The following is a 24,798-nucleotide window of genomic DNA, read 5'->3' as shown; positions in this document are numbered from 1 at the left end:
AAATGAGTTAATAAGTATGAGGTTGTTTATTTCCTGTATTTTCACAGTGCTGTTGGCTGAGGCCAGCCAATCTTTTTTTTCCAGAGACAACCACACAACTTTGCATTTCTGTTTGCAAATGTTCGTTGTGTGTTTCCCAAAAGCATTGTTAGTAGCCATATAGCAGTCAACGAGTCTGTGTTTCCCCGAAATCATAATTCTAACGAACATCCACAACGCAAAGTGTGTGTTTGGAACGACAGGTCTTAACCTGTGGTAAGAAGCAGAGTTTCTTGTTTGCATGACATGTGGACTGAATAAATCATTATCTTGAGCAGAATAAGCAAGCTGACATTCAGAACAATCCATATCTTTTATTTAGAATACATACAAATGTAATTTATGTCTTTTAGTTTGTCGAGATTTAATGCGTCATTTTTGAAGAGTGTGTATGTGTGAATGTGCTCTAGTGCGTAAGAAAAAGCAAAATAACTGAGAAAAATTAGAAATATTCCTCAAATGCCATGTCCGTATTATTCTAACACTATGACACATTAACCATCGTGGTTGAATGACCAGTTTGTGACAATATGGTTTCGGGGAACAGTCCAAGCTATCCAGTTGATTTCTTCAACGATGCATCGTACTATAGTGGTGAAGCAGCGAGTGTACGGGAAACACACCTGATCCGCACTTCTCTTGCCAGATTGAAGCCACGATAGCAGTTTCGTTGAACTTTTCATCATTTCATCATTTCATCATACACCAGAAACATTCATTTATATTTAATTCAGTGATTCCTCTGCGTACCACTAGAGGGAGTCTGGTTCGCGTGCCACACTTTGAGAATCAGTGGTCTACTCTAGACCAACTCACACCACAGACAAACGGCAACAAATTCCAACAAACAAGTTGGAGCATGTTAAATAACTTATGTTCACAGTTAGATAATTACTAGGTGGGAATGCAACTGTTTTGCTTATTCAATGTCTATGTCAGACCGTAAATCCACAAGAACTTTGCATTATTGCTTGCTTTGATCCTGTCACTCATCAAGTCTTGCCACACTATAATTAATTTTCTAGATCCGTCCCTGGTCATGAATAGGCTATTTGCAAACCTCTTTCACATATGTCGTGATGACCGTCACAGCCCAGACTTCAGTAAAACTGAAGCAGTCTTGCCCACAATCTTTCTTCAGTTTGGTAAATGCATCAGTCCAGCTGAGTCCAGAACCACTGAGTCTCTGGATGATCTTGTCTTTCACAGTCTCTAGTTTGGTGTATCAGTCTGGTTCCTGCACCTTCAGAGAAAGAACACACTGCTCTCATTTTTGACATGTTTGACATTCCCCCGTGTGTGTGTGTGGTCTCTCAGGATTCGTACCAGGTGGATCCAGAGACTACATTTAGATAAAGCACACAGTGCAGAACACCTGCTTTATGAAGTTGAACAAGGGATCCCAGCAAAAATTTTTTGAAGGGGCAAGAGTGTGAAAGTGAATTTTACATGCCCGACTGGACAAGTAGCTTAAAACTTTATTGATAAAAAATAACTAGGGAAGCATCGAAACGCAAGAGTGATTCTTATTTTATCAGCTACTTACAGTGTAAAAAAGCGATTGATAATGGATAGTGTATATCTGCTAACAAAGTTGCACTGCTGTCTGTCTCTTTATGAGAGAGTTTTTTTTTTTTATAACACAACAGCTATAACGCAGTAATAATCTGTGTTCTCAAGGAGGTGCGTTGAAAAGTATACGGAAACTCACAAGTTAAAACAAGTTGTGGGTGTAGTGCACTGTTCTGCCTCGAGGCTCGTGGGTGTTTTTCCTCTCTGGAGTTGTATTTAAGGCAGGAGTCAGGTATCTCTCTCTCAGACTGAAGCTGCTCATCAGATCCACCACTGATACACACGTCTAGGTGAGTGTGTTTCTAATAAAGAGCGTTCGGAGCTCATTTGAAGATCTGTATTTGTGTTTATGTGCTCGTGGGTATAGGCCATTTTTACATGATTTAAGAATATTTCATTTTAAAAAGATGTACTCAGCAGTGTTAATTTTGACAGCAAATTTTTATTTAGTTTTAGTCATAGTCTTTTGACTAAAATGCCATTTAGTTTTAGTCATATTTTAGTCATCTGAATTTAGTTTTAGTTTTAGTCTAGTTTTAGTCGACGAAATATCATAAGATTTTAGTCGACTAAATCTACAGTAGATTTAGTCGACTAAAATATAATGGGCTTAAATTGAAATGCATTCATTTAGAATTTCTCTAAAATGTCCAAACCCATACTCCCGGAGAAAACATATATTAACCTGCTAATATGAATGATTTTAAAGTTTGAACATGCAATACAGATACAGATTTAACTACTGTAACTTAAAAAATATCTTAAAATTAAATAAAACCACTTTTTCTACAGTAGAATAGTCTTATTGTCAATGAATGATATATGATTCTTTATAACTACTTGCATACATCATTCTCTATTCTTTCAAGCATTTACTTGTGTGAATTAAATATAATTAATCCTTATTAAAGCTATTAACGAGCAGTGAATGCTTTTCTCTCTTTCTTTTGTTGCTTGATCAATATTAAGGACACAGACTGCATTAGGTTTATTGCCCACTGTCACTTTAAGACATCGGATCATGTCCAATGACATGCGGATCCAATGCACTGATGCGCATAGGATACACTCACAACTGTTTAAGACATAACCGACATAATTTACGTGAATACTCTCCAAAACGGACATTTAGACATAATGTTGTTGTGTGTATTTGTCCATTCAGACACGAAAGAAAGCTCAATTCTGTAGTCGCGCGCTGTATAGGCTAGGTGTCTGTGAATGGCTGCACGCTTCGGGTCGGGTGTGTGCGCGCACAGAAAACCGTACCGAATATAGCTCTTTTTTGCGTCGACACTCTTATTCAGATCTACATGTCTGCTCTATTCATTCTCCCAGACGTTTACATGTTTTAACGTTTTATGAGACATGCAGCGCATGCCAACTCGTGTGCCGCTGGGTAGATCAGCACGTCAAATGTGCGCATCTACCACAAATGCAGGACATCAGACTGGATCGCTTCCCAAATCGTCACTATCTAACATTTTCTTCTAGTTTTTATTCGTTGACGAAAATGTCAATAGATTTTCGTCATAGTTTTTGTCTTTTAAAACTAGTTGTTATTTAGTTATCGTCTCGTTTTCGTCTGTGAAAAAATGTCGTTGACGAAAATAATGACGAAAATTATTCGTCAACTAAATTAACACTGGTACTCAGAAATATTACATGCCATTTTATTACCATATATTTTTTAAACCCCTTACTTTAAGACCCAATTTTGGCAAGTTATGCATACATGACATACCCAAAATAAAAAGGTTGCTGCTCATAAGTCATTCTGAATACATTTACATTTTACATTTAGCAGACGCTTATATCCAAAGCGACTTTCAAATTAGGACTAAATTAAGCCAAGTCAAGTCAAGTCATCTTCATTTATATAGCGCTTTTAACAATGTAGATTGTCTCAAAGCAGCTTTACAGAGATAAGCGTATAATTTAAGGTAACAGAGATTGTTTCGGCTTTACAGCAGAGTTAAGTTATTTCCATCTAAAGTTAGTTTTAATTGATTTGGTTCCGTCGCAATGATCATTTGTTATTAAATTAGGGGCCGCTAAGACGACACCATTCTCTCTACACAGACTTTAAACGCGAACCTGTGAGAAACGCTGATGGCGGTCACATGCGCATTTAGAATGGGTTCTATAGTAATGTGCGTTAGAATATACGCAGGTTTGGAATTCCCTACAAGCCAAGCCTAAACAAAATACTTGTCTTTCCTTATAAATTTTGATAAGGAATTTTATTTTATTTGTTGCTTTGGGGTAGGACCGCAAGACGAATTTTCCCGACAACGCCTTATCTGTAGAGTGGTAGTGGGATCCTCCATAGGGAGAGACTAGTTGGCACTTCAGCACTGCGTTGTCATCGGTCCAGGTGAAGGTCCTTCGTCAGATCTGGATACGGCCTGGATCCGGCAGGCTGCAGGAAAAACCTTGGGATAAACACAGACACTAAAATTAGCGTAGATGCCATTCTTCTCATGATGTAACGAGTACATCAGGATTTTTGGGAAGTGTTCCCGGTTCCGGCTGACCTAATCTATGCAGCATAACATTAAATTATAGAAGTCTATAATGTATTATGTGAAAGCTAGGTCAAAGAGATGTGTCTTTAATCTGGCTTTGAACTGACAGAGTGTGTCTGCTTCCCGGACAATGGTAGGAAGACTGTTCCAGAGTTTTGGTGCTAAATAGGAAAAGGATCTACCGCCAGCAGTGGATTTTGATATTCTAGGTATAATCAACTGGCCGGAATTTTGAGATCGTAATAGACGTGACGGACTATAATGCGTTAAGAGCTCACTCAAGTACTGCGGAGCTAAACCATTCAGTGCTTTGTAAGTAATCAGCAATATTTTAAAATGTATGCGATGTTTAATAGGGAGCCAATGCAGTTTTGACAGAACTGGGCTAATATGGTCATACTTCCTGGTTCTGGTAAGAACTCGTGCTGCTGCGTTTTGAACCAGCTGTAGTTTGTTTATTAAGCGTGCAGGGCAACCACCCAGTAGAGCATTACAATAATCTAGCCTTGAGGTCATGAACGCATGAACTAATTGTTCCGCATTTGTCAATGAGAGCATATGACGTAATTTAGATACATTTTTAAGATGGAAAAATGCAGTTTTACAGATACTAGACACGTGACTTTCAAATGAAAGATTGGTATCAAAGAGCACACCCAGGTTACTAACCGACGACGAAGACTTAACAGAGCAGCCATCAAGTGTTAGACAGTATTCTAGGTTATTACGTGAGGAAGTTTTTTGTCCAATAATTAGAAACTCTGTTTTTTCAGAATTTAGAAGTAGGAAATTACGAGTCATCCAATTTTTAATATCCGCTATGCATTCCGTTAATTTTGTGAATTGATAAGTTTCGTTAGGTTTTGAAGAAATATAGAGCTGAGTATCATCGGCATAACAGTGAAAGCTAATGCCATGTTTCCTAATGATATCTCCTACGGGTAGCATGTACAGAGTGAACAGCAGCGGTCCTAGTACTGAGCCTTGTGGTACGCCATACTGAACTTGTGATCGATGAGACATCTCATCATTTACTGCTACAAACTGATAACGGTCAGATAAGTATGATTTAAACCATGCTAGTGCATTTCCCGTAATGCCAACATAATGTTCTAATCTATTTAAAAGACTTCTTTATTGAGAGCACGAATCATCATGAAGAGGCAAAAACAACGCAAGAAGTGCTCTAAGTACGAAGTTCAGGCATTATTCAGAGACACAAAACCAATTGAATAGACACATAACCAATTTAGAAAGCCAACCCTTAAGAGTTTACAATTCAAGACTCGGAATCAATCAGACTGTTGTTAATATAGAGATTTATTACATGGCTTGGTTGCATTCTAATGTAGAATGAAGCGTGTTATTTCTTGATAACAGACGCTGCGAAGTATAACACACCGTTGCCATGAAAAACACAGTGCAGGACTCTAACCGTAGAGACGGAACGGATTATTTTCTTTAGCTGAAGCAATAAAATCGTTTTTAAATAAAACTCCTTTTTAAATCAATATTTTGTGTCAAATTATTGATTTATTTGGTAGGTAGCCATGTAATAAGCGGGATAATGTAGAGCGAGGCGGTTGTTATAGCGAATACAACCCCAGCCTGAAGGGAACATTATCCCTTCCCTATTCCTTGTATTTTCATTTGAATTTTGCAACTTATAAAACGTTATATATTGTTTTAAACTCAGAATCGAAGACCAGGAGACTTGGCTGTTTCTTCAGCAGGATTCTTTATTGAGAACACGAGCTGTCGGTAGCTGCAGTCACCAAAGTCTAACTAAAACATTATGCATTGTGGTTATATACATTCCAAGGGGGAGGGATTAAACTCTGAATAAAGCATGCAAATGAAGTGGGAACACACCCTACTCTGAGAGCTATTCACATGCTGATACTGGCCAGGAACTCCAGTTCCAAAGAGCCATCCCAGAGCCATTAAAGACAGAAGGTGAAAGTCAATCAACCTAACGATTCAACGTCTGGGCTCCGAAAGGGGAGAATCTCAGTGATCTAACGCATTTAAAACACAATAGAGAAAACAGGTCTGGCAGGAAAAGGAGACTCTTGCTGGAGACTCAATAAATCAGTCTACTAAACTTTATCAGTTTATATACTATTGCAGTGGAAAAACTAAATTAAACATTTAATAAATATGTAATCAGTGTTGTGCCTGAACGCGTTCATGAACTTGTTCATATTTTGGGCGAACGTGAACTGAACGTAGCCTACCGTATTACTGCCTGATGAACGTTACTGTGAACTTGTTCATTCTGGTGTCTGTGAATGCCACGCTCTTAACTTTGTTCAATAGGATGCCAGATTTCTATAGAGCCTTCCAGGCGAAAACCCACCTAAAACCCACCGTAAAACGGCCTTAATATGTAGCGGAAAAAACACCCAATCTGGCAACACAAGCCACCAGTGTCGCACCGCCGCGTTGTTCGATCTCGTTCATCAAAATGAACAAATCTGTTTTCGAGTCATTTCGTTCATTTAAGGGGCTTTAAATGTTATACTATTAACTGGCTATTCCCCGAACACATCCACCTACGCAATCTTGATCATATTCTGAATTAAGAAATAATTATAATGCAGTCAAAAATCGTTTACAGGGAACATAAATAATTACTTCACCTCGAGTCTTTCGTTTATTTGTCACGTGACAGACGCAATGAATGGATCTTTCATGAACGACTCATCACTTACGTTACAAATCAAAACAAAACAAAAAGCAGCAAGGAGGCGACGTATGATCATTTAAACGAGTTTTATGACAAGGTCGGTGAGGATGGGGAAAAATCTGACGCATAGCTTCAGTGTTAAAACTGATAAAATAATTGTCTGTGGTTCTATATGGGCTGTGGTAATCATTTTGAAAAATAATATCTCGCAGCAACATGGAAAAAAAAGAACTATGAACTAGTTCATTTTCGGAACTGTGAACTTAGTTAAAAAATTTGAGTATATGAACTATGAACTGAACTAGTCCAACAATATATTTAAATTATTATGTTAAAAGCAGTGTTGGAAATAGCAAATGTAATTTATATTATTGAATTTGAATTATCATTTTTCTCCAAACATTGCATATGGTATGAAAAATTTACATTTAACCCATTTGTGCCCAAATTTTTCTGAATGGTTTCATGCATATAATCCTGTTAATAGTGTCCTATGTGAACATGTTCTGCATTTATTTTCCCCAGGTTTTTTTTTTCTTTCTTGAAAATCATATTTGAATGTGCGGCAACTATAGTTGCCGGTGGGCAAATATGTTGTATGCACCTCTTCAATGTAAAATATGAATAGGAGGAGAACATTTGGCATTTATCTCAAAATAACTGCTTTCAACAGATCAATCTTTATTCATAAACAAATTTATTATATATAAAAGTCGAAGAACATTTGATGCAGACCCAAAAAAAACTGCATCTAGCTTATAATCTCTTGAATATGAAAACACAACAAACGACAAATCCATTTGCCTTAACCATTGTGGGCTGTTCAGGGTCTTTTTGACCCACATTTCTGACTTTCATTCATGGGGATAACATGGATAATTTGACATGGTTAAGTGTTTTTAAAAGATTTTTGCCCATCTTTTGGAAAATGCAGTTCTAAAAGTAACAATTTATCACTTTAACCAGTAGATGGCTGCAGAGCACCACTATTTGCTATTTGCTTTTTGACTAACTGAAGACATCTTTTCACAAGTTTTTCCAGTTGTACTCATATCTACATATAATGAAATCACAATTATAATAATAAAAGTTACTTTTTGTCAAAGTTTAGGCACTTTTTGTACTGAAAAAAAAAAGTTATATTATGATTAGAATCAAATGAATTTGAACAATGGACAAAATTCATCCTCAAAATCAGAAACAACACAGGACACACAGACAGAAATGAAGTGGCACACTTTAAATTTGTAGAATTATATGAAAAACAGATGTTTGAAATAAATGATAAACTCTAAAAACCAACTTTTCTCTTTGTAACATCCTGATCAGGTTTGATTCTAATCATAATGGAACATTATTGAAAAACTGATTTTTTTCAGTTCAAAAACTGCCAAACTTTGACAAAAAGTAACTTTTATTGTTATAATTGTGATTTCAATATATGTAGATATGAATCTAACTGGAAAAACTTATGAAAAGATGTCTTTTAGTTTGAAACTTTTTGTACTTTTAGAGCTCTGCAGCCATCTACTGGTTAAAGTGTTTGTTTTGTTTTTTTTACTTTTAAAACTGCATTTTCCAAGATTTGGCCAAAAATCTTACACTAAACCATGTCAAATTATCCATGTTATCCCCATGAATGAAAGTTAGAAATGTGGGTATTTTATAAGGCAAATTTTCTTTTTGGAGAATTTTTCTTTTCTTTTTTTGAACATTTTGTGGAGTCAAAATGTCCAAATGAAGTGTAAAAACATGAATAAACTGAGTAAAATTACATTTGTTTAGAATATATATATTGTTACAAAATAACATTTTGTTGCCTGGGGTCTCTCAGACCCCAAACAGCCTGACTGTAAACCGCAAATGAACAGCACACAAGGGTTAAAGTTGTGGAACATAGTGCAGAACAAAGTGAAGCCATAACAGGGCATTGTGTATCAAAAAGGTAAATGAAAATAAATAAATACAAATAAATAGAATGAAGAAAAAAATATATCTATATAGAGATGTCATTTAAAGGGTTCAGTTATGTTTATGCACTAAACAAGACCAATAAACTTGATTTATTAACCTATTAACACAGTACACCCCATTTTCCCATGATATATGTACTTACAAGACATTTGCCCACCGGCAACTATAGTTGCCGCTTGGACTTTTGACTAAGTATATAAAAAACTATATATCTCTTGTAAGATTTGTTTTGTTTGGCTGATTCTAGAGACCTTCATGATTATGTAGATATATATAGGGGAGAGCGGGGCACAACCTAACGCTTTTTGACTTTCTCAGTTTGTGTAAATCTACTTATGGTTCAGAGTATTTATTTTTTCCCACATTAATTTCCCACATGTCTAGTACAATTATGTGGTTTTGTTTTATTAATACAGTATATACTTTTTTCTTGACATACCCCGAAAGAATGGAAGTGAAATGTGACAACATGCCCCATAGGTGGGGTACATTGTAACATGTGTGGGGCACATTGTAACATAACATATGACAGCTTAAAATGTTATCTGATCTAATAAAAAATATATACAAAACAAACTAAAATATTTTCTAAATAAAATACAATTAAAAAACTTTTTCATATAAAATAATGGCAATTTTTAATAATTAAATATAAACAAATTTTTGAGTTTTGACTACGAACACATGAAAACAAAGCTTTACAACATAGTTCAAAACAAATAAATAATTAGTCATTTCTGAACATTGACTCTCAGTCTTTATTCACCTTTTTCTCACGTTTTCCCAATAAAATTAATAAAAGTATAGAATATAATAGCATATTTCTAATAGGGGCACATTGTAACGCAGTGTGACAACATGCCCCCGCCTGCACAACTGGGGTTTAAACCCTGCTAGTGTCTTCTGCTAGTTAGCGAAGCATTAAAGAACTATCTCAACTGTTAAATAACATCTTGGAGATTAAAATAATATCAGATTTGTCTTATTTTAAATAAACACAAAAAATAGAGATAAAAAATTAACTTAAGTAAGAAATTTACTTTTGCTATGGTTTAATAAATGTCTATAGATATCTTCCAAAAAAAGAATAATTTTGCCGGATTTTTTTTTTCTATATAGTGTTGATATGGCAACTAGTAAATACACAAAGTTTCGTCATCCAAGCATGTGCGGAAGTATTTAAAACAAGCGTGTTACAACTAGCCCCGCGTTAGGTTGTGCCCCGCGCTCCCCTATGTCAACAAAAAACACTTATTAGTAACATGAAAATGGCCTTTCTTTGGGAGCGTTTGCCTTCGCCCTGCGTCCTGGAAATAGGGGTAGGAAGTTGACAGCCTCATGTGACAGGGAGGAAGTGAATACCTTTTTTTTCTCTTGAAATCCTTTATTTGGTTGTTTGCTTGCATTTCATTGAGAAATAAAACATGGACAACATCTAGAAAAATATTTACAAAAGGAAAATGACAACTATGTACTGCGGCAACTATAGTTGCAGGTGGGCTTAAATACAGAAATGCATTGTCATTTTGCAAATTACATTTCAAATGATATATTGCTACTGTTACAGAGGAGGCTCCCATACCGCCTCCTCCGCACCACCGGGGGAATCCGTCTCCGGAATGTTAATTCATCATTGCCCAACCCAAATTCCCATTATACCTCTCACCTGGGACTGAGTGCACAACACACCTGCACCTCATTCACACACACACACACACATATACAGCGTAAGCCACTTTCACACACCACTTCTCTGTCAAGTCTTGAATTGCCCTGGCCATCATTTCTGAGCGTTACCTACTTGTGTTTAATTGTACTCTGACCTTGGACTGCTTCTCTCATTACTGATTGTTCTCTGCCTGTTCCGACCGGGATTGTTTATTGGCCCTTGTTTCTAGCCGCCTGCCTCGACCTCTGTCTCTTGATTCTGTCAAAAGTGCTAAAGAAAACAGCAAATCACAACTATTACATACATACTGCTGTTCTACACTATATTTACACCATGTTATTTACAGGGGTGCATCTTCATATATGACCTTGACTAATTTAAAGTGTGTCGGGAAAATAGCTCAAAACCTCTACAGAATACAGAAAACCATTCGATCTGAACATTTATTTATTTATTTATTGATTTGTTATCCTGTGTTGCAGGTGAAGGCAAAATGGCAGGCATTATTCCCAAGAACAAAATAAAAGGAGTTGATTTCTGTGGATCAAAGGATTACTGCTACATCATCCGCTCTGATCTCGGCTGCTATATGAGGTCAAGTGATTTCCACAAAGGGTCAGACCTCAGTATTCATGCTCTGCACCCCTGCTGCCAACATGGAGACCATTACTTTGCTGACTATAGCTACTTTTACATCATTAAGGGTGATGAATACCGCAGAGTCACTGACCTGACAGAAGACACTGATTCTGAAGTCTTCACCCTTCATCCAAAAAATCGGGGTGGAGACCATTACCTGGGGTTCCTTGAATTACCGACAGACATTCCTAATTTGTTTTCCGACATGATACACAAAGGCTGTAATGGGTTTTTCGTCATCTTCCAGGAAAAGGGCACTTACACAGCAAACCTGAGGAAAGACTGTAAAGAATTTTCATTTAATGGAGAATATTCCCTGCATCCCAATTGCAGAGATGGTCTCTATTACTGGGGCGATCCAGATTACTACTACTTCCTCAAGCCAACCTCAAAGTGGGGAGTTGAATACTACAAAGGTACCAGCCTCAACACAGCTGACTGCACTGCTGTCTCATCCATTCACCCCGATGTTCTGAACTTCCTGCCAGGCGGGCTGTCCATAACCAACGGTCCCGCATTCAGCAAGTGGGTGAACATTAAACATTTAAATAATGACAGTCCCACACCAATGACATGGCAAAAGAAAGTTACTAAAAAGGTTGGATACAATAAGGAGAAGATGTCCGAGATGACACACAACTGGAAGATAGCAGCGTCTGCCTCAATCTCAGCTGGAGGACTCGCAGGGTTAATTACACAGTGTCAGTTCTCCATATCGACAGAATACGGAGGTTCAAGTGTGAACACTGAGAAGGAAAACTGGAATGAAGAGACTGAAGAGGAAGAGCAACTATCATTTGAGCTGAAGCCGCACGAGTGTCTGTATGTGTGGCAGTTCCAGCTGGGTCTTGGATCAGAATCGGTGTTGTTCTGCAAGGATTTGAAGATTACCGATAAGCCGGACCCTCCGACTGAAGTCCCGCTACTGCCTGCCTAAACACCGGCTACAAGAAAATACCTTAACTCTGACTTCTTAAGCAATTATTTATATATCCGCTGACATTGCTTTAATTACAGTACATACAAAGTATAAAATATAAAATTACTCATTATAGCAATAAAAAAACGTACAAAATGCAGCTTAAAAAAAACTGCAGACTGATGTCATTTATCAAAAAAAAAACTACCTTATATAGTATATTAGTTGTCCTTATAGATGTGAAATCAAATTCTACTAAAATGTTTGATACATAATTCATAAAAAACTTGTTTTTTTTTTATTTGCTTTCCTTGTAAAATTGTTGGGCTTCATCTGTATCAGCATAATTAATAACCTACTGTTAATAATCTGCATTAAATAATTATATTAATCTTTATTAATTAATTTTGTATTCATCTTTTTGATCATCATAAGTTTTTTATCCATTACTTTGTCTTACACCCTTCCATGGTAGCACATCAGTTAATTCATAGCTTATTATTAATAGTATCGTTAACACATGAAGAGGCTAAATACAAATAGTGAGTTACAAATAGTGTAAAGACTTAATGTTTTTTAATACTTTGTTAATAACTTGATAAATACACCTATCTGATGTATTTTAAACCATGTATTAAAGTTGTTAATGTTCATCAAAACATTAAAGGTGCCATGTGTAAAAATTGAGGTAAAAATATCCAAAAAATGAGCTACACGCATCAAAAGAATGAGAAGAAATAAGGGCGATGATGTCATTAAAAAAATGACAAGTTATAGTGCTGCAGAGATATCAACCTGAATTAGCAATAGCATTACTAGCCACGGCCCGACAGGTGTCGTAATACCAGTTTCGGCCATGGGAGGCGGTATGCGAGCAACATAACCACCACCAGCCCAACTGCAATACACGAATAACTCGCACGGCTTGTGGACGTACTTGAACCTGATGTCAATCGTGTGGAAAATACAGCCCACTACTACATTTCAGTTCAGGGAAGAGAGCGGAAGAATGGCTGAAGCCCTTGGCAAGAGACCCTTACCACCACCACACCCACCCGCTGCAGGGATAAAACGCGCTCGGAATCGCAAATAAAATCTGATAAAAAAAGGAACAGATCCAGAGTAAACATTGGCACTGCTTTCCATCGCTGGAGACAACTAATGGACATGAAAGAAATGAGGTTCGACTCCGAACTTGCAACATTTCTGTTTATTATAACAACCTATATTATGTTTATTAAATGGCTTTCCTGAGGTAAATCTTACATAATTGTTCTCCAGCTATGTTCTTGACCTCTTCACGCTGATAAAAAACACTGATTGGTAGATATTATGTATGAGGAATACATTTCGGTAAGTTGTAGCCTACTGTATCTTTCAACAGTGTTCGTGTTTTTTACTATTATTAGCTACTAGAGATGATCGGTTCACGTGCGCTAGGGATCTGTCACGTAACATTTACAAGCGCCAAAACGGTATTTATTGTTTGAATTGCGTAATAAAATTGACAGAATCTGAGAGCTGAAATTTTTTTTATATCATAACTAACCTGCTCTGTCTAGTCTGTCGGTCTCCATGTCCTCTTTGCTTCGGGATTTTTCTGTGCGCGAGAAAATTGATGTGTGTCGTGAGAGCGTGTGAAAAGTGTCAATTGCGTGTGTCTCACGGTGAATGCGTGATAGTTGGCAGCTCTGGTTACGTTGGTCAACATCAGCGAATGCTGTCTGTCAAATTAATGTAATTCAAACTAACGATAAAAATGTAATATGAACAAAACGAATATGAACATATTCACTGGTGAAGGGGAGTAGCTTGAAGATGTCATATTCATAGAGTAGACACACTTTCTGGAGGTATACTGCCCCCATCTGGTATGGAATGTGGAGTATGAATTGATTTTTTTTTACACATGGCACCTTTAAGAAGTTATTAAATCATAGTAAATAAATGCTCATGTATAAAGGGAATTGATGCAAATTTAAGGTTTAACTGTCATCTATGTGTCCTCTTTTTATTATTTTAAGTACATTTTAAATCAGTTTTAATCAATGTTCTTCTTATTTCCTATTCACTTGTTGGGATTCGTTTATAATTCTTTTTAAATCCTTTTTACCGTATGTAAATCACTTTGAATAACCAGTGTGTGAAATGTGCTATATTAATAAACTTGCCTTACATTGACTTTTGTGTGACTTAATCTAAAGTGAGAACTATTTACCCCTAATAAAACATTTATTAAGGATAAATGTAAAAATCCTTATTCCTGATCCCCAAACATTTCTTCTCTTCCAAACTTCTTCCTCTTCTATACTGCCAGAAAACAAAAACAAATATCAGTCTTTATTAAAATGCATTTGTCGCAATGCTGATGTTCGTCGGCCCGACTGCGGAATCCAACGGTGTGGGCGAAGGTATAATGCATATGTCTTTTCAGCGTTCTGTGAAGTTCTCTTAATTTTTAGAATTTAGTTTCAATTCTACTTTAGCTCTGCACTTAATCTTACCCCAATTTCAAATGATTATCAAATGTACATCGTGTTTCTTATTAGAAAATAATCTTAAATATTGATTATGATATAATTTAGATCTTTCTGGGAATAGATTATTCTGGGTACGTTCATTAAGGGGCCTGATGTCGCTTTGAGAGGAGAGGAGAGAATTATCAGATATCTTGAAGAGACACCACCCAAAAAGGAGAACAGAATTCTCCTAACAATTTGGAAGACATTTAAAATGATACCAAACATGAAAGGGAATAAACAATAGATTCACAATATACATCATATGTGATGTATAGATATTCTCAGTGAACTTTTAGAGACTTGAATCAGGGGGAAAGGAAATGAGTTTGCTTCTTTTTTGTCTTTAGCTGATCACATGCCTACACTTTTTTATTCAATTATTTGTTTTAATTATTTTTGAGATGCAGTAAATGCATTTATTTTAATTAAGAAGAATTCAGTTATTTATTTTATGCCATACATTTTTGTTTTAATATTCTATATTTTTGTTTTAAACTTGTAAAATAGTTTTAACCTATTTTACCGTCAAAATGCTACCAGCGCAGAAAGGAAGTCGTCCTGCGAAGCCGTAGCTGTTAGGGAGGTGCAGAGACAATAGGAACCCAAGAGCAGATCAATTCAGAATAGAATTTATTGTCCAAAAGGTTGAAAGAAAACAACACAAAACATAAAATAATTGGTAGCCGAGCCACCAAGTAAGAGGGCGAGACAGAGGCGAAATCCAATGGACAGGCTGGGGTCAAAACCAGTAGCGGACCAACAGTTTCAGGGAAGAGGCCAAGGCAATAGTCCAGGACGAAGGCAGGGGGGTCAAAAGCCGGGTGAGCAAGCTGAGTTGAGATAGGGAACAGGAACTGGGCAAATAAACAAAACAGGATCAAATAATCAGACAAGGCTTTAAAGGTTTTAGAGGCAACCAAAACAAGACTTTCAGGCAAGGGGACAGTGGTGAAGCGGACTGAAACCAAGACACACTGACAGAGAACCAAAGAAAGAGAGAAGCATAAGTAGTGGAGAAAATCAGTGCAGAAAATGGGAAACAGGTGTGTGAGTAATGAGAGTGAGAACACTAATTAGGATGGGATTCAGCTGTGATGGTAGAGTGAGGTGAACTGACAATCAAGACACAAGACAAACACAGCAGAAAGGCTGAAGATCAAACCAGAGTCCTGACAGTACCCCCCGCCCCAGGAATGCCACCAGGCTTCCCAGGACGAGGAGCAGATCGATGGTATTCCTCAATAAGAGAACGGTCCAGAATGTCCCGGGTCGGGACCCAACATCTCTCCTCCGGACCGTACCCTTCCCAATCGACCAGGTACTGGTATCCTCTGCCCCGACGCCTGGAATCCAGAATCTTCCTAACTGTGAAGGCGGGAGCGCCCTCAACCATCAAGGGGGGGGGAGGTTTATTTCTTGAAGGGATGGAGGGAGACGAAGAAAGGGAACGAATAAAAGGTTTAACACAAGACACATGAAACACCGGGTGCACTCGACGAAGGGGATGCGGAAGCCGAAGCCGAACCGCCACCGGGCTGATCACCTTAACAATGGGGTATGGCCCAATGAACCGCGGTGCCAACTTCTTGGATGGCACCTTAAGGGGCAGGTCCTTGGTGGAGAGCCACACCTTTTGTCCACAAACATACTTGGGTGCCTCAGCCCGACGGCGGTCCGCCAATCTCTTGGTGCGGTCCCTAGTTCTTAGAAGTGCTTCCCTGGCCCTCCTCCAGGTCCGCCGGCATCGATTGATAAACGCCTGAACTGAGGGAACCGCAGCTTCGGGACCCTGTGAAGGAAACAGAGGAGGTTGATACCCAAGACAACAAGAAAACGGGGATAACCCAGTAGACGACACCGGCAAGGTATTGTGAGCATACTCAACCCACGTAAGCTGCTGGCACCAGGAAGAAGGGTTATGAGAGGCCAGACAGCGGAGAGCCCTCCCGAGGTCCTGGTTCGCACGCTCGGTCTGGCCGTTGGTTTGTGGATGGAATCCTGATGACAAACTAGCAGTAGCGCCAATCTGTCGACAGAACTCCCTCCAGAAATGGGAGATGAACTGGGGCCCCCGGTCGGAGACCACGTCCTCCGGAAGACCGTGGATCCGAAAGACGTGGTCGACGACCTTCTGGGCGGTCTCCTTGGCAGAGGGGAGTTTGGGAAGGGGAATGAAGTGGACCGCCTTGGAAAAGCGATCCACTACGGTAAGGACAACTGTATTGCCACTGGACTCCGGTAACCCCGACACGAAGTCCAGCGCAATGTGGGACCAGGGACGGGAGGGAACGGGAAGGGGTTGGAGCAAACCAGTGGGTACAGAATTAGAGGACTTGTTTTGAGCACAGACCGAGCAAGCGACTACAAAACCCCGGACATCCCCCCCCATGCCCGGCCACCAGAAACGCTGGCGGATGGAAGCCAACGTTCTCCTCACTCCTGGGTGACAGGCCAGCCTGGACGAGTGGCCCCACTCCAGAACCCCCGGCCGAACCGACTCCGGAACGAACAGCAGACCCGCCGGGACCCTCTCTGGTACCTCCGACTGGGCCTGCCTGACGCATTTCTCGATGTCCCAGGTGACGGACCCCACCACACGACCTAGAGGAAGGATGGTGTCTGGCGGGGTTGCGTCCTCCGGGACAGGAAACTGACGAGAGAGTGCGTCAGGCTTGACGTTTTTGGAACCAGGCCGGTAAGACAGGGTAAAATTAAAGCGACCGAAGAAAAGTGCCCAGCGAGCCTGCCTGGAATTCAACCGTTTGGCGGTTTGGATATACTCCAAGTTCCGGTGATCGGTCCAAACCAGAAAAGGCTCCGCCGCACCCTCCAACCAGTGGCGCCACTCCCCCAAAGCCAGCCGCACTGCCAACAGCTCACGATTGCCGATGTCGTAGTTCCGTTCTGTGGGAGACAAGCGGTGAGAGAAGAATGCACAAGGGTGCAATTTGTTGTCAAGGGAATATCGCTGGGAAAGAACCGCTCCGACACCTATCTCTGACGCATCAACCTCCACAATGAACTGCCGGGTAGGGTCTGGAGTAATTAATATAGGTGCGGATGAAAACCTCTTCTTGAGTTCATCAAAGGCCGCCTGAGCGGACGAGGACCAGCAAAACGGTGTCCTTGTGGAGGTTAATGCAGTCAGAGGGGCCGCCACCTGGCCAAAATTACGGATAAACCGCCTGTAGAAATTAGCAAATCCGATAAAACTCTGTAGTGATTTTCGGTTGCCAGGTGTGGGCCAGTCGGAGACGGCTCTTACCTTAGCGGGATCCACACGAATCCCCTCCACCGAAACGATGTGTCCCAAGAACGGAACCGACTGGTTGTGGAAAGAACACTTCTCCGCCTTAGCAAACAGTTGGTTCTCCAGCAGGCGCTGCAGCACCCGTCTAACATGCTGAATGTGTACCTGGAGTGAACGAGAAAAGATCAAAATGTCATCCAGATACACAAAGACAAACTTGTTGATCATGTCTCTCAGCACGTCGTTGACGAGCGCCTGGAAGACGGCTGGGGCGTTAGTCAAACCGAAGGGAAGAACCCGGTACTCGAAGTGTCCCGTGGGGGTATTAAAAGCCGTCTTCCACTCGTCCCCCTCCCTGATCCGAACCAAATGGTATGCGTTGCGGAGGTCCAGCTTCGTGAAGTACCTTGCCCCCTGCAGGATCTCGAAGGCCGACGACATCAATGGCAGGGGATACCTGTTTTTAACGGTGATGTCGTTCAGCCCCCGATAATCAATGCAGGGGCGCAAGGAACCATCCTTCTTCTTCACGAAGAAGAACCCCGCCCCCGCCGGAGAGGAAGAAGGACGAATAATGTCGGCCGCCAGAGACTCTGATAGATATTTCTCCATGGCCGCCCGTTCAGGGGCGGACAAGGAGAACAACCGTCCCTTAGGCGGAGAAGTGCCAGGAAGAAGGTTGATGGCGCAATCATAGGGACGGTGCGGAGGAAGAGATGAGGCCCGGGAGTGGCTGAAGACCGCCCTCAGATCGTGGTAGACCTCAGGAACTCCGGAAAGATCGCTCGGCTCTTCCTGCAACACAGGGACAGAGGAGACAGGAGACAAGGCAGACACAAGACAATGGGCATGGCAATGTGGACTCCACGATAAGATAGTGCTGTCTGACCAGTTTATGTGAGGATTGTGAGTGGTTAACCAGGGGTGACCAAGGATCACGGGAGTGAGGGGTGAGTGACAAACAAAAAACACTATTTCTTCTCGGTGATTGCCAGAGGTGATAAGCTCTAAAGGAACAGAGGTCTGAGAAATAGTGGTCAGTTCCCTGCCATCTAAGGCGAGAGCAGTAAGGATAGGAGAAAGAGACTGAAAAGAAATGCCTCTCTTTGAGGCCCAAGAAAAATCAATAAAATTTCCTTCGGCTCCCGAATCAATGAGGGCAGAGAGTTGGTGAACAGCACCTTTATGAATGACTGAGGCTGGAAGCATGGAGCGGGAACCAGTGGGTGGGGTGGTGGAAGTAGCGCTCGCCAGTATCCCCACGTTTACTGGCGAGCGTTGGCTTTTGCCGGGCAGGAAGAAGCAAAATGTCCGAGACGACCACAGTAGAGACATTGTCCCTTAGACAGACGTTTCTGTTTCTCCTCTGCAGACAAACGGTACCTGCCCAACTGCATAGCTTCCGGAGCAGGTAGGTGGTCTGGAGCAGCAGACACGGAGGAGGTAGGTGCGAGGTCGACTAATGACGGAGATGGAGGGAACCGAGCTCTCCTACGAAGATCCCGACGGTTGTCTAGGCGGATGGCCAGGTCAACAAGTTCATCCAGGTGTTCAGGGAGTTCGTGAGCATACATCTCATCCTTTATGTCGTCCTCCAGCGCCTCCGTAAACCTGGCAACTAGTGCTGCTTCATTCCACATACTTGAAGCTGCGAGGGTGCGGAACTCGATGGCGAAGTCCGCCACTGAACGTCTCCCCTGACGCAGTGCTGCCAAGAGCCGCGACGCCTCCTTACCAAGCGCTGAGCGGTCGAATATCTTGACAAATTCTGCCTTGAAGCTGAAAAAATCCTCGCAGCACGCTGCCTCTGCAGCCCAGACAGAAGTAGCCCATTCCCGGGCCCGGCCGGCGAGAAGGGAGATGACGAATGCCACTCTGGCAGTGTCTGAGGCATAAGTGAGGGGTTGCAGAGAAAATATCACCTCACACTGAATCATGAATGCACGACACATTGTAGGCTCACCGGAATATATGGGAGGGTTGTTGATGCGTGGTTCCGGAGTGACAAGAGGGCGTTCGATGACCGGTGCCACAGGGTTGCGATCGGTCTGCATCCGGCGAATAGTCTCTGTAAGTTCAGTAACCTGGCTGACTAGAGAGTCCATGGTTTGATGAGCGGCCACCAGCTCCCCCTGATGCTGTCCCAGTAACGCACCCTGGGCCTCCACAGCCGAGCGTAGCTGAGATTGGTCTGCTGGATCCATCCTGGTCAGTGTGTACTGTTAGGGAGGTGCAGAGACAATAGGAACCCAAGAGCAGATCAATTCAGAATAGAATTTATTGTCCAAAAGGTTGAAAGAAAACAACACAAAACATAAAATAATTGGTAGCCGAGCCACCAAGTAAGAGGGCGAGACAGAGGCGAAATCCAATGGACAGGCTGGGGTCAAAACCAGTAGCGGACCAACAGTTTCAGGGAAGAGGCCAAGGCAATAGTCCAGGACGAAGGCAGGGGGGTCAAAAGCCGGGTGAGCAAGCTGAGTTGAGATAGGGAACAGGAACTGGGCAAATAAACAAAACAGGATCAAATAATCAGACAAGGCTTTAAAGGTTTTAGAGGCAACCAAAACAAGACTTTCAGGCAAGGGGACAGTGGTGAAGCGGACTGAAACCAAGACACACTGACAGAGAACCAAAGAAAGAGAGAAGCATAAGTAGTGGAGAAAATCAGTGCAGAAAATGGGAAACAGGTGTGTGAGTAATGAGAGTGAGAACACTAATTAGGATGGGATTCAGCTGTGATGGTAGAGTGAGGTGAACTGACAATCAAGACACAAGACAAACACAGCAGAAAGGCTGAAGATCAAACCAGAGTCCTTACAGTAGCCCGGGAGTGAGGAGGGCCTCAGGTAGGCTATTAGTCAAGGAGTTAGAATAACCAGAAATGGCAGGCTCGGGTTCGGGACCGGAGCCTGTAGGAATGGTTATCTCAGGGTGGAGACTAATTTAGGTCGACAGAACGTGTCGGGGACGTCCAGGTTATACCTGATAAAGGTGGACGGCGAGGACCAGCCTGTCACCGCACAGATGTCAGCCATGGATATCCTGCTAGACCAGCCCAGGAGGAGGCCATTCCTCTGGTGGAGTGGTCCCTCGTTCCAATGGGGCTGCAAGTCCAGGCACTTGTAGGCTAGCACTATCTCATCCACTACCCAGTGGGACAGTCTCTGCTTTGTAACTGACAGCTCTTTAGAATGGGCCTCAGAAGCAAACAAACAGGTGGTCCGTTTGCCAGATCCTTCAATGTACACCCCAAGGCCCCACACCGGGCAGAGTGGGTCTGGTGGCTGTTCACCCTGAGCAGAGGGGAGAGCAGAGAGTGAGATGACTTGTACCCTAGGAGTGTTGAGAGCACCTTAGGCATATAGTCTTGTCTGGGTTTAAGGACAACTTTGCTGTCATTGGGCCCAAACTCGAGGCAGAAAGCGTCCACTGAGTCACCAATTTGCTTGACTGATGCCACAGCAAGCAGGAGAGTGGTCTTAAGCGAGAGAGGCCGAAGGTTGGCTGTCGTGAGCGGCTCAAGCGGAGGGCCTCTGAGTGTCCTCAGGACAATGAACAGGTCCCAGGAAGTTACCGTGTTGGGACGAGGCGGGTTTAGCCTCCTGGCCCCTCTGAGAAATCTGACCACCAGGTCATATTTCCCAGTCGACCGGCCAGCTATAGGTGCATACGCTGCGATAACTGCCGTGTATACTTTGGAACAGAGTTGGTGCATCCGCTGTCAAACAGCTCCAGCAGAAATGAGAGAATGGAAGCAATCTCATAAGCCATGGGGTCTATGTCGGGCTGCGCACCAACCAGAAAAAAAAATAGCCCATTTCTGCATATAAAGGCACCTGGTAGAAGGTACCCTAGCCTCAGAGATTGTGTTTATGACCCTCAGGAGGAAGATGTAAAGGCTCCTGCCGAGAGGCCATAGTGGAGGCTCCACATCTCATTTTGGGGATGCCAGATTGACCCCTCCACTTGAGAAAGGAGGTCCCTTCTCAGCGAGATTGGCCACGGTGCTGCAGACAGCAGCTGGACTATTCCTGGGAACCACAGCTAGTTCTGTCAGAGTGGTGCCAGGAGGAAGGTATTCAGAACGCCTCCAGAAGAAGGCCAGAAACATTGCCATAGATCACCCACCTGGGTCATAGACTGTTTCTCCCTCTGCCCTCAGGGAGGAGGGAGAAACAGGACAATGAAAACACGTACAAATAGACTGCGGACCTTCTGGGGGTTGAGACCATTCCCCTGGAGACAGTCCATTCCGGGAGAGAATATCTGCTCCCATGTTAATAGAGCCCGGCACATGTATAGCTCTTACACAGGGGAGATTGTCCTGTGCCCAAAGGAGGAGGTGGCGTGCCAGTCTGTTCAGTAGATGGGACCTAAGACCCCTCCTAGTGATTTATATAGGCTACCACTGTCATGTTGTCCGACCGGACTAGGACATGGTGCCCTCTGAATTCCTGCCTAAATTCGGAGGCCAGGAGCACTGATATAATTTCTAGGCACTTGATGTGCCAGCTCGGCATCGGCTCTACCCAAGAGTCAAAGGCCGGCCTGCCGTAGCACAGTGCACCCCAACCAGTCTTGGATGTGTCTGTCACGACAACCTTCCTTCTGGAAACAGAGCCCAGTTCCACGCCCATCCGATACAGATGGCCCGATTTCCAGGGGGCCAGTGCTCTGGTTCAGCCGTGGTTGACCCTGAGAATAATATCAGGGGGAGAGAGCTGTATCCACAAATTTCGCAAGGGTGCATGGAGCTAGAGACAGTCCGAATGGTTGAACTGTATATTGGTAAACCTCTCCCTTGAACGCAAATCTCAGAGCGGTCTGTGATGGGGAGCTATCTGGATATAAAAGTATGTGTCCTTCAGATCCAATGAATAAAACTAATCCCTTTGGCAGATCTGCGAGAGGATTTGTTTCAAAGATAGCATTCTGAACAGCTCACTCAACAGACCGCAGTTAAGAAATCTCAAGTCGGGGATGGGCCTGAGGCCGTGATCCTTCTTGGGGAGGAGAAGGTAGCAGCAGTCAAAGCCTGACTCGCTGTGGGCTGCGGGTACGTTTTCTACCACGGCCTTTGCTAACAGAACCTGTACTTCGGCTCTGACTCGGAGGACATGAGAGTCAGCGCCCGAGACTGAAGTGTAAGTCACACCCCTGAAGCAGGGGGATTTGGAGCGAGTGCAAAAAAAATAAAAAAATAAAAATATTAATTTTTATCTTATATGCTTGTGTTATACATCAATCGATCCTGTTTAGTGTGTATTTTTTTTTGTGTATGCTCATAATAAAAACAAAGTGTTGTGCTTTTCGCTAAATAAAGAAAAATAAACATGATGCGAGTTCTGCCTACTCTCCGTCAGTGAAGTCAATTCTAACACGCGTCCGAAAATGAACTGTAACTCAGCGAATACTCAGTCAAACAGGAATACAGACATACAGGCATGAAGCTTGAATTCTCTTCTTTTAAATGAAGTATTTTTTTATAAAAAACAAATATTCACAGTTTATATAATATGTATGTAAAGAGAGAGATGTCAGTCGTTCTCATCTCAGGTAATTAAGTTTTAATGTGACTCCGCCTACGGAGACCGCGCTATTCAAACGCAAATGTGAGGCGATCCATACAAACCTGTGAAACGCCCACATCCGCTGGATAAGGCCGGTGAAACACTGGATGCGTGGCGTGTCCGTTTTTATTTCGGCTCCCATGTTAACAGTTTAGAGTTTGCACACTGCCTGTGTGAGACGTGCGTCTCAGGTGCGGCACGAGCCACGTGGAAAACGCGTGCATTCTAGAAATAGAACCGACGCCTATTTTTCACGCGACACGTAAGCGTCTTGGAAGCGTTTCCATGCAAAATTGAATAGGAAAATCTGTTTATTTGTCATTTTGACACGAATACATATTAATAAATGTCCTTTTGATGTTTAAAAGTGTCTAGGTTTTGACATAAATGCAAATATAAATGTAATTTTACAAAATATGATCGATTTTCAAATACTGCTGTATTGAATGAACAGCTTTTAGCAAACTCTATTGCTATTGTTATGTTGCTAAATGGCCACGGTTACCTGCTGCTGAGTGCGGTTATTTCTATCTGTTTTTAATTTCCTATACAGATCACGTGAGGTCCCGCCGGCTGTGATTGTGGGCGGGGCAACTGCTTTAAAGACGCCCAGTCTGGAGACCGTGGGCTCTCTCTCTCACTTCCCATCCGCTCCTGGTAGCAGACAGAGCACAAGCTCCGACGCGTGCTCGGCCTGCTGCTTCCTTTGAACTTGTTTAGAGCTTGTTTCAATGTTGGTTTCACAAGCACGATCCCGATATGGGATTATTGTTTGTTATTTTTAGTTTATTATATTTATTTACAGCTGGTGGTAACTGGTGATGGGTTTTTGCATATTATTTAGTATAGATTAGTGGAGAGCAGGAGAAAGAGGACCCGGAAGACTCACACAAACTCTGTCTTTTGTTTTGAACGGGAGGCAGGCAAGTTTCATCCGCTTTGAAGAATAGTGTGGGTCAGGGTTTTCTTTTGTTTTTGTTATGTTTATTTTTTGCCACCATGCTCTGCGTACGCTAAGGCGTATCACCTAATTAAAATTATTTATTTACACTGTCATCGAATCTCTGTGGTCTTTTATATGTTATGCTGATCCATAATTAATTTGATGGGTTCGTAACAGCTATACTGAGATGAGGAATATATACTGTATGTGTTTTGTCAAAAAATAAAGTCATCTATTAACTAATGAATCCTTTACTTTGAAATACGTATGATAAAATGTATACTTTAGTTTTGAAAGACGCTGACTACTTTTGAAAAGATTATAAAGTATGTATGTGCATGCATATATATACAGGTGCTGGTCATAAAATTAGAATATCATCAAAAATTTGATTTATTTCAGTAATTCCGTTAAAAAAGTGAAACTTGTATTTTATATAGACTCATTACATGCAAAGTGAGATATCTCAAGCCTTTATTTG

The 24,798-nt window shown here is 41.7% G+C and overlaps 1 protein-coding gene and 1 long non-coding RNA gene across 5 annotated transcripts in view; one reads left to right on the top strand and one right to left on the bottom strand.

Moving 5' to 3' along the window:
• Positions 1 to 24,798, top strand: part of LOC309504111 (uncharacterized protein) — a 501,143-nt gene that overhangs the window by 306,700 nt on the left and 169,645 nt on the right. The window contains exons 1-2 of one of the 3 annotated variants that reach the window (XR_014207963.1): positions 1,831 to 1,901; positions 10,954 to 11,150. The gene's annotated coding sequence lies outside the window, so the exon portion shown is untranslated. Of the gene's footprint in view, positions 1 to 1,830; positions 1,902 to 10,953; positions 11,151 to 24,798 lie in introns of those variants that run through there. The other 2 variants (XR_014207962.1, XM_082177130.1) reach the window with 2 other exon arrangements.
• The window catches only part of LOC309504199, a 94,976-nt gene that overhangs the window by 25,542 nt on the left and 44,636 nt on the right, over positions 1 to 24,798 (bottom strand). The window lies entirely within an intron of this gene.

Source organism: Leuciscus leuciscus (genome assembly GCF_965113295.1).
Source record: "Leuciscus leuciscus genome assembly, chromosome: 8".
Classification (NCBI taxonomy): domain Eukaryota; kingdom Metazoa; phylum Chordata; class Actinopteri; order Cypriniformes; family Leuciscidae; genus Leuciscus; species Leuciscus leuciscus.
This window is presented reverse-complemented; position numbering and strand designations above follow the sequence as displayed.